The sequence below is a fragment of the Microcebus murinus genome, chromosome 16 (genome assembly GCF_040939455.1).
Source record: "Microcebus murinus isolate Inina chromosome 16, M.murinus_Inina_mat1.0, whole genome shotgun sequence".
Lineage (NCBI taxonomy): Eukaryota > Metazoa > Chordata > Mammalia > Primates > Cheirogaleidae > Microcebus > Microcebus murinus.
Genome location: NC_134119.1, coordinates 72,514,852 through 72,525,537, shown reverse-complemented (window position 1 = coordinate 72,525,537; position 10,686 = coordinate 72,514,852). Strand labels below are relative to the sequence as shown.

Below are 10,686 nucleotides of genomic sequence, written 5' to 3'. Positions count from 1 at the left end.
TCTAAGAACATGAATCCGAAAAGAAAAGTAAAAGGAGGCCTGTCGAGCAGGTCTGGGTGTGACTCCGGATCCCCCAACCTCCAGTGCCACCACCAGAGATTCCTACGTGTAGCCCATAGAACCCCAAAAGCAACGGGACGAGTTCTGGTCACATACTCGCTCAAAGTGACATCCTGGAATCCTTCCGGAACTCCCTCCCCTCTCAGACTCTCCAGGTTTCCTCCAGCGTGTCGTTTCCCACAGACCAGACCTTTGGACTGAGACCGGACAGTCCAGATGGCACGCATGCTGCCCCGTGGCGGCGGTGTCCCGGCTTGGGACAAGAGGAGGCCCCACGGTGCGGGCTGGGGCGGCAGGCACCGCGGCGGGCGCTGAGGGTGGGGGTGATCCGCCGGACCGCCGCCCCGCCGCGCTCCCGGCAAGGGGACAGAGCAACAGGCAAAAAAAAAAAAAAAGCCTAGGGCACCCGGGATTCCCAGGCGGTCTCCCATCCAAGTACTAACCAGGCCCGACGCTGCTTAGCTTCGGAGATCAGACGAGATGGGGCGCGTTCGGGGTGGTGTGGCCCTAGACCGCGGAGGGCGCCCCTGCCCCGCTCAAGAGGCCAGCCTCACCGCGCTTCCCCGCGATAGCGCTGACCCGCGCCGGGCCTGTGCAGTTGGCCGGCCCGGTCGGGCGGACTCCGGAGGACTGAGGTGAGGGACGGGGCGGGGCGGGGTGGGGTGGGGGCTGTCTACACACACACACACACACACACACACACACACACACACACACACACAAACACACACACACAGACACGATGCGCCTCCACGGCTGGACCCGCCAAGGTGGAGACCTTCCAGCCCCCCTCCTCTCCTCACCTCGCCTCCTTCACCTACCCGCCCCCACCCCCAGCGCGCCGCCGCTGACTGCGCACGCGCGCTCACCCTTTGACCCCAGCCAGGGGCCGCCCTCCCGCACAACCCCTGTCAGCTGCGCCCCCGCCCTGTGGGTGGGCTGCCGCCTATTCCCCAGGGCCAGGGCTGGGGCACAGCGCATGGGGGAGGGGAGCGAGTGTAGGGGCGTCTCTCGGGATGTGTCCCATGGCTGGGGTGGGGCGGGGTGGTTTGGGGGGCGCTGAAGAAATCAGTCCCCTCCATCTCCTACCTCTGGAAAACCCCCAAGCCCTTGGAGAACTGCCGGCACCGCTCCCGTGGGGGCCGGGACCCTGCTCCGTGTCCTCCTGTGGCCCAGTCCAAGGGGCCTGGGCCTGGCCCGGGGCTGGATTGGACCCCAACCACCCTCGGGTGTGGACTTGCTAAAAGCCGGCGATTAGATATTGGATTCGAGCTTCCTTGAGGTCATTTCACTAATGAGTGCACCGGAAAGAGTTTCCTAATCCATCTGTGAGGGTGGCAACTGAAAGAGAATTTTAAAGCTGACAGAATAGGCGAGGAAAGGCATAGGAGATTTCCACACCCAGTAAGGCAGACTTTCCCGACATGGAAGAAAGAAACGAGCAAACAGAGACACCGGTAGCCCGCCCGGATCAGAGTCGGCTCCTTAGAGAAAGCACCCTGACCAGGTTCACCCGTGGGTGGGTGGCGAGCCAGTGGCATTCAGAAGCGCGAGGCCCGCAGTCTGTGCAGAAGACACCTGCACTCGGGTGTGTGTGGCGGCACGATTCCCAAGCAGCTCCAAATGGTAATCCAAAGAGAAGCCAGGGAGTTCCCAAGGCCCCAGGTGTCCTCAGCCCACGACTGGCTGCTGTGGGAATGCGAAGCCCGGCTCCTTGTCTCAGAGCGGGACAACCAGGAGGTGTGACGTACACCCCGGGGTTCCCAGGAGGATCAGGCTGAAGCTGGTACTTGGCCTGAAAATGTCCCCTCGCATGGGCACCCCCTTCCGCTTCCGGCTCCTCTGCTCCCGGTGCCCCTCCATCCAGGGGCCAGACTTTAAGAAGTCACCCGCAGGAGAATCCTGGTCCCAAAGGAGCCTTCTGGGGGACCCGTGCTGAGAGAGGTTGTGGGCATGGCCCGCTGGGGCTCTGCCCGGCCCAGGGCTGGGAGATGCCACCTCCCAGCTCCGGGTCCCTGCAGGAAGCGTTGGCAAGCACAGGGCCAGTCCCCCAAAGGCCCAGGTGCAGGGAGCCCAGGCCAAGCAGCCTGTGGAAGAAGCCACATGCCGTGCCACCCCGGGAACACGACTGCAGGTCGCGGCCCCTCCCGCCTCCTCCCCGACATGGCGCAGGGCTCAGAGACACCTGAGACGCTGCTACCAAAGTCCAAAGGGCATCGGTTGCTCCTCCAAAGCACCCGAGCAGACCGCGTTGTCCAGCCAGCCCCTGGGCCTCCCTGGGGTGCCCAGCACAAAAGTGCAGACAACCCCCGGACTCGCAATATCAGTTTGAGGATGTTCCTGCCACTCTAAGGACCCGCAGGCCAGCTGGGCCTTCAGGCAGGACAGAGAGCCCCGGAATCCGACGTGGAGAGCTGCGTGGACGTCCCCATCAGGAGGCGGTCCCGGCAGCCCCAGGGCCTCAGGGAAGACACCAGGCTGGGCCCCCGCGGCACAGCGGGGCACGTCCCCGTCCCCGGCAGGCGACTTAGCGATGCCTGCGCCAGACTGCTGCGGCCGCCCTGCTGCCGGGTTCCTGGAGGGCTTCCTGGAAGCAGCGTCCACACCAAGCCCCTGGAAGGCCCAGGCGACGGAGGAGCCGGTCAGGCAGGGGCCGAGGACGGTGACGGGCGGGGAGGAGCGTGTCAGGCAGGGGCCGAGGACGGTGACAGGCCGGGCGGGAAGGAGCCGGTCAGGCGGGGGCCCAGGACAGTGACGGGCCTGGCCGGGGAGGAGCGAGTCAGGCAGTGGCCCAGGTGGTGGGCCGGGCGGAGAGGAGCCTGTCAGGCAGGGGCAGAGGACGGTGACGGTGACGGGCCGGGGCGGGAAGGGGCCGGTCAGGCAGGGGCAGGGGCCGAGGACAGTGACGGGCCTGGCGGGGGAGGAGCGCGTCAGGCAGGGGCAGAGGAGACGGGCTGGGTAAGGGGTAGGGTGACAGTTAGGGCACAATTCACAATCGCAAAGATGTGGAAGCGACCCGAGTGCCCATCCATCCAGGAGTGCATTAGTAACATGTGGCGCGTGGACACCACGGAGTGCCATTCGGCTGTGAGGAGCAGCGGTGAGGGGGCGCCTCTCGTGTTCTCCTGGCCAGAGCTGGAACCCGTTCCAGTAGGCCAGGTGTCCCAAGAACGGACACACGAGCACCACGTGCGCGCGCTCACCGGCAAATTGGTACGAACGGATGGACACCTAAGTGGACAGCGAGGAATCACCTTCATCGGGTGGGTGTCGGGCGGGCGTGGGGAGGGGGTGGGCATACACATCCATTAGGGAGGGGGTGGGTGCGCACCGACTGGGGGATGGGCGCACTTGAAGCTCTGACCCGAGGGGGGAGGCGGGGAAAGAGCAATGCACCCGACCTGAACATTGGTACCCCCACAATACGCTGGGGGAGAATGAGAAATAAATAAGGAGACAGGGGGGAGGGGGGCACGGGCAACACATGTCACCTCAATACTTGTACTCCCATCATCTGCTAGAAAGGAGAGAGAAAAGAAAATGCAATCATAGAGATAAGAGACACTTTCTAAGAACATGAATCCGAAAAGAAAAGTAAAAGGAGGCCTGTCGAGCAGGTCTGGGTGTGACTCCGGATCCCCCAACCTCCAGTGCCACCACCAGAGATTCCTACGTGTAGCCCATAGAACCCCAAAAGCAACGGGACGAGTTCTGGTCACATACTCGCTCAAAGTGACATCCTGGAATCCTTCCGGAACTCCCTCCCCTCTCAGACTCTCCAGGTTTCCTCCAGCGTGTCGTTTCCCACAGACCAGACCTTTGGACTGAGACCGGACAGTCCAGATGGCACGCATGCTGCCCCGTGGCGGCGGTGTCCCGGCTTGGGACAAGAGGAGGCCCCACGGTGCGGGCTGGGGCGGCAGGCACCGCGGCGGGCGCTGAGGGTGGGGGTGATCCGCCGGACCGCCGCCCCGCCGCGCTCCCGGCAAGGGGACAGAGCAACAGGCAAAAAAAAAAAAAAAGCCTAGGGCACCCGGGATTCCCAGGCGGTCTCCCATCCAAGTACTAACCAGGCCCGACGCTGCTTAGCTTCGGAGATCAGACGAGATGGGGCGCGTTCGGGGTGGTGTGGCCCTAGACCGCGGAGGGCGCCCCTGCCCCGCTCAAGAGGCCAGCCTCACCGCGCTTCCCCGCGATAGCGCTGACCCGCGCCGGGCCTGTGCAGTTGGCCGGCCCGGTCGGGCGGACTCCGGAGGACTGAGGTGAGGGACGGGGCGGGGCGGGGTGGGGTGGGGGCTGTCTACACACACACACACACACACACACACACACACACACAAACACACACACACAGACACGATGCGCCTCCACGGCTGGACCCGCCAAGGTGGAGACCTTCCAGCCCCCCTCCTCTCCTCACCTCGGCTCCTTCACCTACCCGCCCCCACCCCCAGCGCGCCGCCGCTGACTGCGCACGCGCGCTCACCCTTTGACCCCAGCCAGGGGCCGCCCTCCCGCACAACCCCTGTCAGCTGCGCCCCCGCCCTGTGGGTGGGCTGCCGCCTATTCCCCAGGGCCAGGGCTGGGGCACAGCGCATGGGGGAGGGGAGCGAGTGTAGGGGCGTCTCTCGGGATGTGTCCCATGGCTGGGGTGGGGCGGGGTGGTTTGGGGGGCGCTGAAGAAATCAGTCCCCTCCATCTCCTACCTCTGGAAAACCCCCAAGCCCTTGGAGAACTGCCGGCACCGCTCCCGTGGGGGCCGGGACCCTGCTCCGTGTCCTCCTGTGGCCCAGTCCAAGGGGCCTGGGCCTGGCCCGGGGCTGGATTGGACCCCAACCACCCTCGGGTGTGGACTTGCTAAAAGCCGGCGATTAGATATTGGATTCGAGCTTCCTTGAGGTCATTTCACTAATGAGTGCACCGGAAAGAGTTTCCTAATCCATCTGTGAGGGTGGCAACTGAAAGAGAATTTTAAAGCTGACAGAATAGGCGAGGAAAGGCATAGGAGATTTCCACACCCAGTAAGGCAGACTTTCCCGAAATGGAAGAAAGAAACGAGCAAACAGAGACACCGGTAGCCCGCCCGGATCAGAGTCGGCTCCTTAGAGAAAGCACCCTGACCAGGTTCACCCGTGGGTGGGTGGCGAGCCAGTGGCATTCAGAAGCGCGAGGCCCGCAGTCTGTGCAGAAGACACCTGCACTCGGGTGTGTGTGGCGGCACGATTCCCAAGCAGCTCCAAATGGTAATCCAAAGAGAAGCCAGGGAGTTCCCAAGGCCCCAGGTGTCCTCAGCCCACGACTGGCTGCTGTGGGAATGCGAAGCCCGGCTCCTTGTCTCAGAGCGGGACAACCAGGAGGTGTGACGTACACCCCGGGGTTCCCAGGAGGATCAGGCTGAAGCTGGTACTTGGCCTGAAAATGTCCCCTCGCATGGGCACCCCCTTCCGCTTCCGGCTCCTCTGCTCCCGGTGCCCCTCCATCCAGGGGCCAGACTTTAAGAAGTCACCCGCAGGAGAATCCTGGTCCCAAAGGAGCCTTCTGGGGGACCCGTGCTGAGAGAGGTTGTGGGCATGGCCCGCTGGGGCTCTGCCCGGCCCAGGGCTGGGAGATGCCACCTCCCAGCTCCGGGTCCCTGCAGGAAGCGTTGGCAAGCACAGGGCCAGTCCCCCAAAGGCCCAGGTGCAGGGAGCCCAGGCCAAGCAGCCTGTGGAAGAAGCCACATGCCGTGCCACCCCGGGAACACGACTGCAGGTCGCGGCCCCTCCCGCCTCCTCCCCGACATGGCGCAGGGCTCAGAGACACCTGAGACGCTGCTACCAAAGTCCAAAGGGCATCGGTTGCTCCTCCAAAGCACCCGAGCAGACCGCGTTGTCCAGCCAGCCCCTGGGCCTCCCTGGGGTGCCCAGCACAAAAGTGCAGACAACCCCCGGACTCGCAATATCAGTTTGAGGATGTTCCTGCCACTCTAAGGACCCGCAGGCCAGCTGGGCCTTCAGGCAGGACAGAGAGCCCCGGAATCCGACGTGGAGAGCTGCGTGGACGTCCCCATCAGGAGGCGGTCCCGGCAGCCCCAGGGCCTCAGGGAAGACACCAGGCTGGGCCCCCGCGGCACAGCGGGGCACGTCCCCGTCCCCGGCAGGCGACTTAGCGATGCCTGCGCCAGACTGCTGCGGCCGCCCTGCTGCCGGGTTCCTGGAGGGCTTCCTGGAAGCAGCGTCCACACCAAGCCCCTGGAAGGCCCAGGCGACGGAGGAGCCGGTCAGGCAGGGGCCGAGGACGGTGACGGGCGGGGAGGAGCGTGTCAGGCAGGGGCCGAGGACGGTGACAGGCCGGGCGGGAAGGAGCCGGTCAGGCGGGGGCCCAGGACAGTGACGGGCCTGGCCGGGGAGGAGCGAGTCAGGCAGTGGCCCAGGTGGTGGGCCGGGCGGAGAGGAGCCTGTCAGGCAGGGGCAGAGGACGGTGACGGTGACGGGCCGGGGCGGGAAGGGGCCGGTCAGGCAGGGGCAGGGGCCGAGGACAGTGACGGGCCTGGCGGGGGAGGAGCGCGTCAGGCAGGGGCAGAGGAGACGGGCTGGGTAAGGGGTAGGGTGACAGTTAGGGCACAATTCACAATCGCAAAGATGTGGAAGCGACCCGAGTGCCCATCCATCCAGGAGTGCATTAGTAACATGTGGCGCGTGGACACCACGGAGTGCCATTCGGCTGTGAGGAGCAGCGGTGAGGGGGCGCCTCTCGTGTTCTCCTGGCCAGAGCTGGAACCCGTTCCAGTAGGCCAGGTGTCCCAAGAACGGACACACGAGCACCACGTGCGCGCGCTCACCGGCAAATTGGTACGAACGGATGGACACCTAAGTGGACAGCGAGGAATCACCTTCATCGGGTGGGTGTCGGGCGGGCGTGGGGAGGGGGTGGGCATACACATCCATTAGGGAGGGGGTGGGTGCGCACCGACTGGGGGATGGGCGCACTTGAAGCTCTGACCCGAGGGGGGAGGCGGGGAAAGAGCAATGCACCCGACCTGAACATTGGTACCCCCACAATACGCTGGGAGAGAATGAGAAATAAATAAGGAGACAGGGGGGAGGGGGGCACGGGCAACACATGTCACCTCAATACTTGTACTCCCATCATCTGCTAGAAAGGAGAGAGAAAAGAAAATGCAATCATAGAGATAAGAGACACTTTCTAAGAACATGAATCCGAAAAGAAAAGTAAAAGGAGGCCTGTCGAGCAGGTCTGGGTGTGACTCCGGATCCCCCAACCTCCAGTGCCACCACCAGAGATTCCTACGTGTAGCCCATAGAACCCCAAAAGCAACGGGACGAGTTCTGGTCACATACTCGCTCAAAGTGACATCCTGGAATCCTTCCGGAACTCCCTCCCCTCTCAGACTCTCCAGGTTTCCTCCAGCGTGTCGTTTCCCACAGACCAGACCTTTGGACTGAGACCGGACAGTCCAGATGGCACGCATGCTGCCCCGTGGCGGCGGTGTCCCGGCTTGGGACAAGAGGAGGCCCCACGGTGCGGGCTGGGGCGGCAGGCACCGCGGCGGGCGCTGAGGGTGGGGGTGATCCGCCGGACCGCCGCCCCGCCGCGCTCCCGGCAAGGGGACAGAGCAACAGGCAAAAAAAAAAAAAAAAAAAAAAAAAAAAAGCCTAGGACACCCGGGATTCCCAGGCGGTCTCCCATCCAAGTACTAACCAGGCCCGACGCTGCTTAGCTTCGGAGATCAGACGAGATGGGGCGCGTTCGGGGTGGTGTGGCCCTAGACCGCGGAGGGCGCCCCTGCCCCGCTCAAGAGGCCAGCCTCACCGCGCTTCCCCGCGATAGCGCTGACCCGCGCCGGGCCTGTGCAGTTGGCCGGCCCGGTCGGGCGGACTCCGGAGGACTGAGGTGAGGGACGGGGCGGGGCGGGGTGGGGTGGGGGCTGTCTACACACACACACACACACACACACACACACACACACACACACACACAAACACACACACACAGACACGATGCGCCTCCACGGCTGGACCCGCCAAGGTGGAGACCTTCCAGCCCCCCTCCTCTCCTCACCTCGCCTCCTTCACCTACCCGCCCCCACCCCCAGCGCGCCGCCGCTGACTGCGCACGCGCGCTCACCCTTTGACCCCAGCCAGGGGCCGCCCTCCCGCACAACCCCTGTCAGCTGCGCCCCCGCCCTGTGGGTGGGCTGCCGCCTATTCCCCAGGGCCAGGGCTGGGGCACAGCGCATGGGGGAGGGGAGCGAGTGTAGGGGCGTCTCTCGGGATGTGTCCCATGGCTGGGGTGGGGCGGGGTGGTTTGGGGGGCGCTGAAGAAATCAGTCCCCTCCATCTCCTACCTCTGGAAAACCCCCAAGCCCTTGGAGAACTGCCGGCACCGCTCCCGTGGGGGCCGGGACCCTGCTCCGTGTCCTCCTGTGGCCCAGTCCAAGGGGCCTGGGCCTGGCCCGGGGCTGGATTGGACCCCAACCACCCTCGGGTGTGGACTTGCTAAAAGCCGGCGATTAGATATTGGATTCGAGCTTCCTTGAGGTCATTTCACTAATGAGTGCACCGGAAAGAGTTTCCTAATCCATCTGTGAGGGTGGCAACTGAAAGAGAATTTTAAAGCTGACAGAATAGGCGAGGAAAGGCATAGGAGATTTCCACACCCAGTAAGGCAGACTTTCCCGAAATGGAAGAAAGAAACGAGCAAACAGAGACACCGGTAGCCCGCCCGGATCAGAGTCGGCTCCTTAGAGAAAGCACCCTGACCAGGTTCACCCGTGGGTGGGTGGCGAGCCAGTGGCATTCAGAAGCGCGAGGCCCGCAGTCTGTGCAGAAGACACCTGCACTCGGGTGTGTGTGGCGGCACGATTCCCAAGCAGCTCCAAATGGTAATCCAAAGAGAAGCCAGGGAGTTCCCAAGGCCCCAGGTGTCCTCAGCCCACGACTGGCTGCTGTGGGAATGCGAAGCCCGGCTCCTTGTCTCAGAGCGGGACAACCAGGAGGTGTGACGTACACCCCGGGGTTCCCAGGAGGATCAGGCTGAAGCTGGTACTTGGCCTGAAAATGTCCCCTCGCATGGGCACCCCCTTCCGCTTCCGGCTCCTCTGCTCCCGGTGCCCCTCCATCCAGGGGCCAGACTTTAAGAAGTCACCCGCAGGAGAATCCTGGTCCCAAAGGAGCCTTCTGGGGGACCCGTGCTGAGAGAGGTTGTGGGCATGGCCCGCTGGGGCTCTGCCCGGCCCAGGGCTGGGAGATGCCACCTCCCAGCTCCGGGTCCCTGCAGGAAGCGTTGGCAAGCACAGGGCCAGTCCCCCAAAGGCCCAGGTGCAGGGAGCCCAGGCCAAGCAGCCTGTGGAAGAAGCCACATGCCGTGCCACCCCGGGAACACGACTGCAGGTCGCGGCCCCTCCCGCCTCCTCCCCGACATGGCGCAGGGCTCAGAGACACCTGAGACGCTGCTACCAAAGTCCAAAGGGCATCGGTTGCTCCTCCAAAGCACCCGAGCAGACCGCGTTGTCCAGCCAGCCCCTGGGCCTCCCTGGGGTGCCCAGCACAAAAGTGCAGACAACCCCCGGACTCGCAATATCAGTTTGAGGATGTTCCTGCCACTCTAAGGACCCGCAGGCCAGCTGGGCCTTCAGGCAGGACAGAGAGCCCCGGAATCCGACGTGGAGAGCTGCGTGGACGTCCCCATCAGGAGGCGGTCCCCACCTCCGAGGCTCTCCCCTTGCGGGGAGCGGCAGCCCCAGGGCCTCAGGGAAGACACCAGGCTGGGCCCCCGCGGCACAGCGGGGCACGTCCCCGTCCCCGGCAGGCGACTTAGCGATGCCTGCGCCAGACTGCTGCGGCCGCCCTGCTGCCGGGTTCCTGGAGGGCTTCCTGGAAGCAGCGTCCACACCAAGCCCCTGGAAGGCCCAGGCGACGGAGGAGCCGGTCAGGCAGGGGCCGAGGACGGTGACGGGCGGGGAGGAGCGTGTCAGGCAGGGGCCGAGGACGGTGACAGGCCGGGCGGGAAGGAGCCGGTCAGGCGGGGGCCCAGGACAGTGACGGGCCTGGCCGGGGAGGAGCGAGTCAGGCAGTGGCCCAGGTGGTGGGCCGGGCGGAGAGGAGCCTGTCAGGCAGGGGCAGAGGACGGTGACGGTGACGGGCCGGGGCGGGAAGGGGCCGGTCAGGCAGGGGCAGGGGCCGAGGACAGTGACGGGCCTGGCGGGGGAGGAGCGCGTCAGGCAGGGGCAGAGGAGACGGGCTGGGTAAGGGGTAGGGTGACAGTTAGGGCACAATTCACAATCGCAAAGATGTGGAAGCGACCCGAGTGCCCATCCATCCAGGAGTGCATTAGTAACATGTGGCGCGTGGACACCACGGAGTGCCATTCGGCTGTGAGGAGCAGCGGTGAGGGGGCGCCTCTCGTGTTCTCCTGGCCAGAGCTGGAACCCGTTCCAGTAGGCCAGGTGTCCCAAGAACGGACACACGAGCACCACGTGCGCGCGCTCACCGGCAAATTGGTAGGAACGGATGGACACCTAAGTGGACAGCGAGGAATCACCTTCATCGGGTGGGTGTCGGGCGGGCGTGGGGAGGGGGTGGGCATACACATCCATTAGGGAGGGGGTGGGTGCGCACCGACTGG

The 10,686-nt window shown here is 64.7% G+C and overlaps 3 pseudogenes; all 3 read right to left on the bottom strand.

Annotated features, from left to right (window-relative positions):
- Nucleotides 1–454: 454 nt before the first annotated feature.
- On the bottom strand, nucleotides 455–573 carry LOC142861371 (uncharacterized; annotated as a pseudogene).
- Nucleotides 574–4,081: 3,508 nt separating this feature from the next.
- LOC142861370 (uncharacterized) lies at nucleotides 4,082–4,200 on the bottom strand (annotated as a pseudogene).
- Nucleotides 4,201–7,712: 3,512 nt separating this feature from the next.
- LOC142861389 (uncharacterized) lies at nucleotides 7,713–7,831 on the bottom strand (annotated as a pseudogene).
- Nucleotides 7,832–10,686: the final 2,855 nt, after the last annotated feature.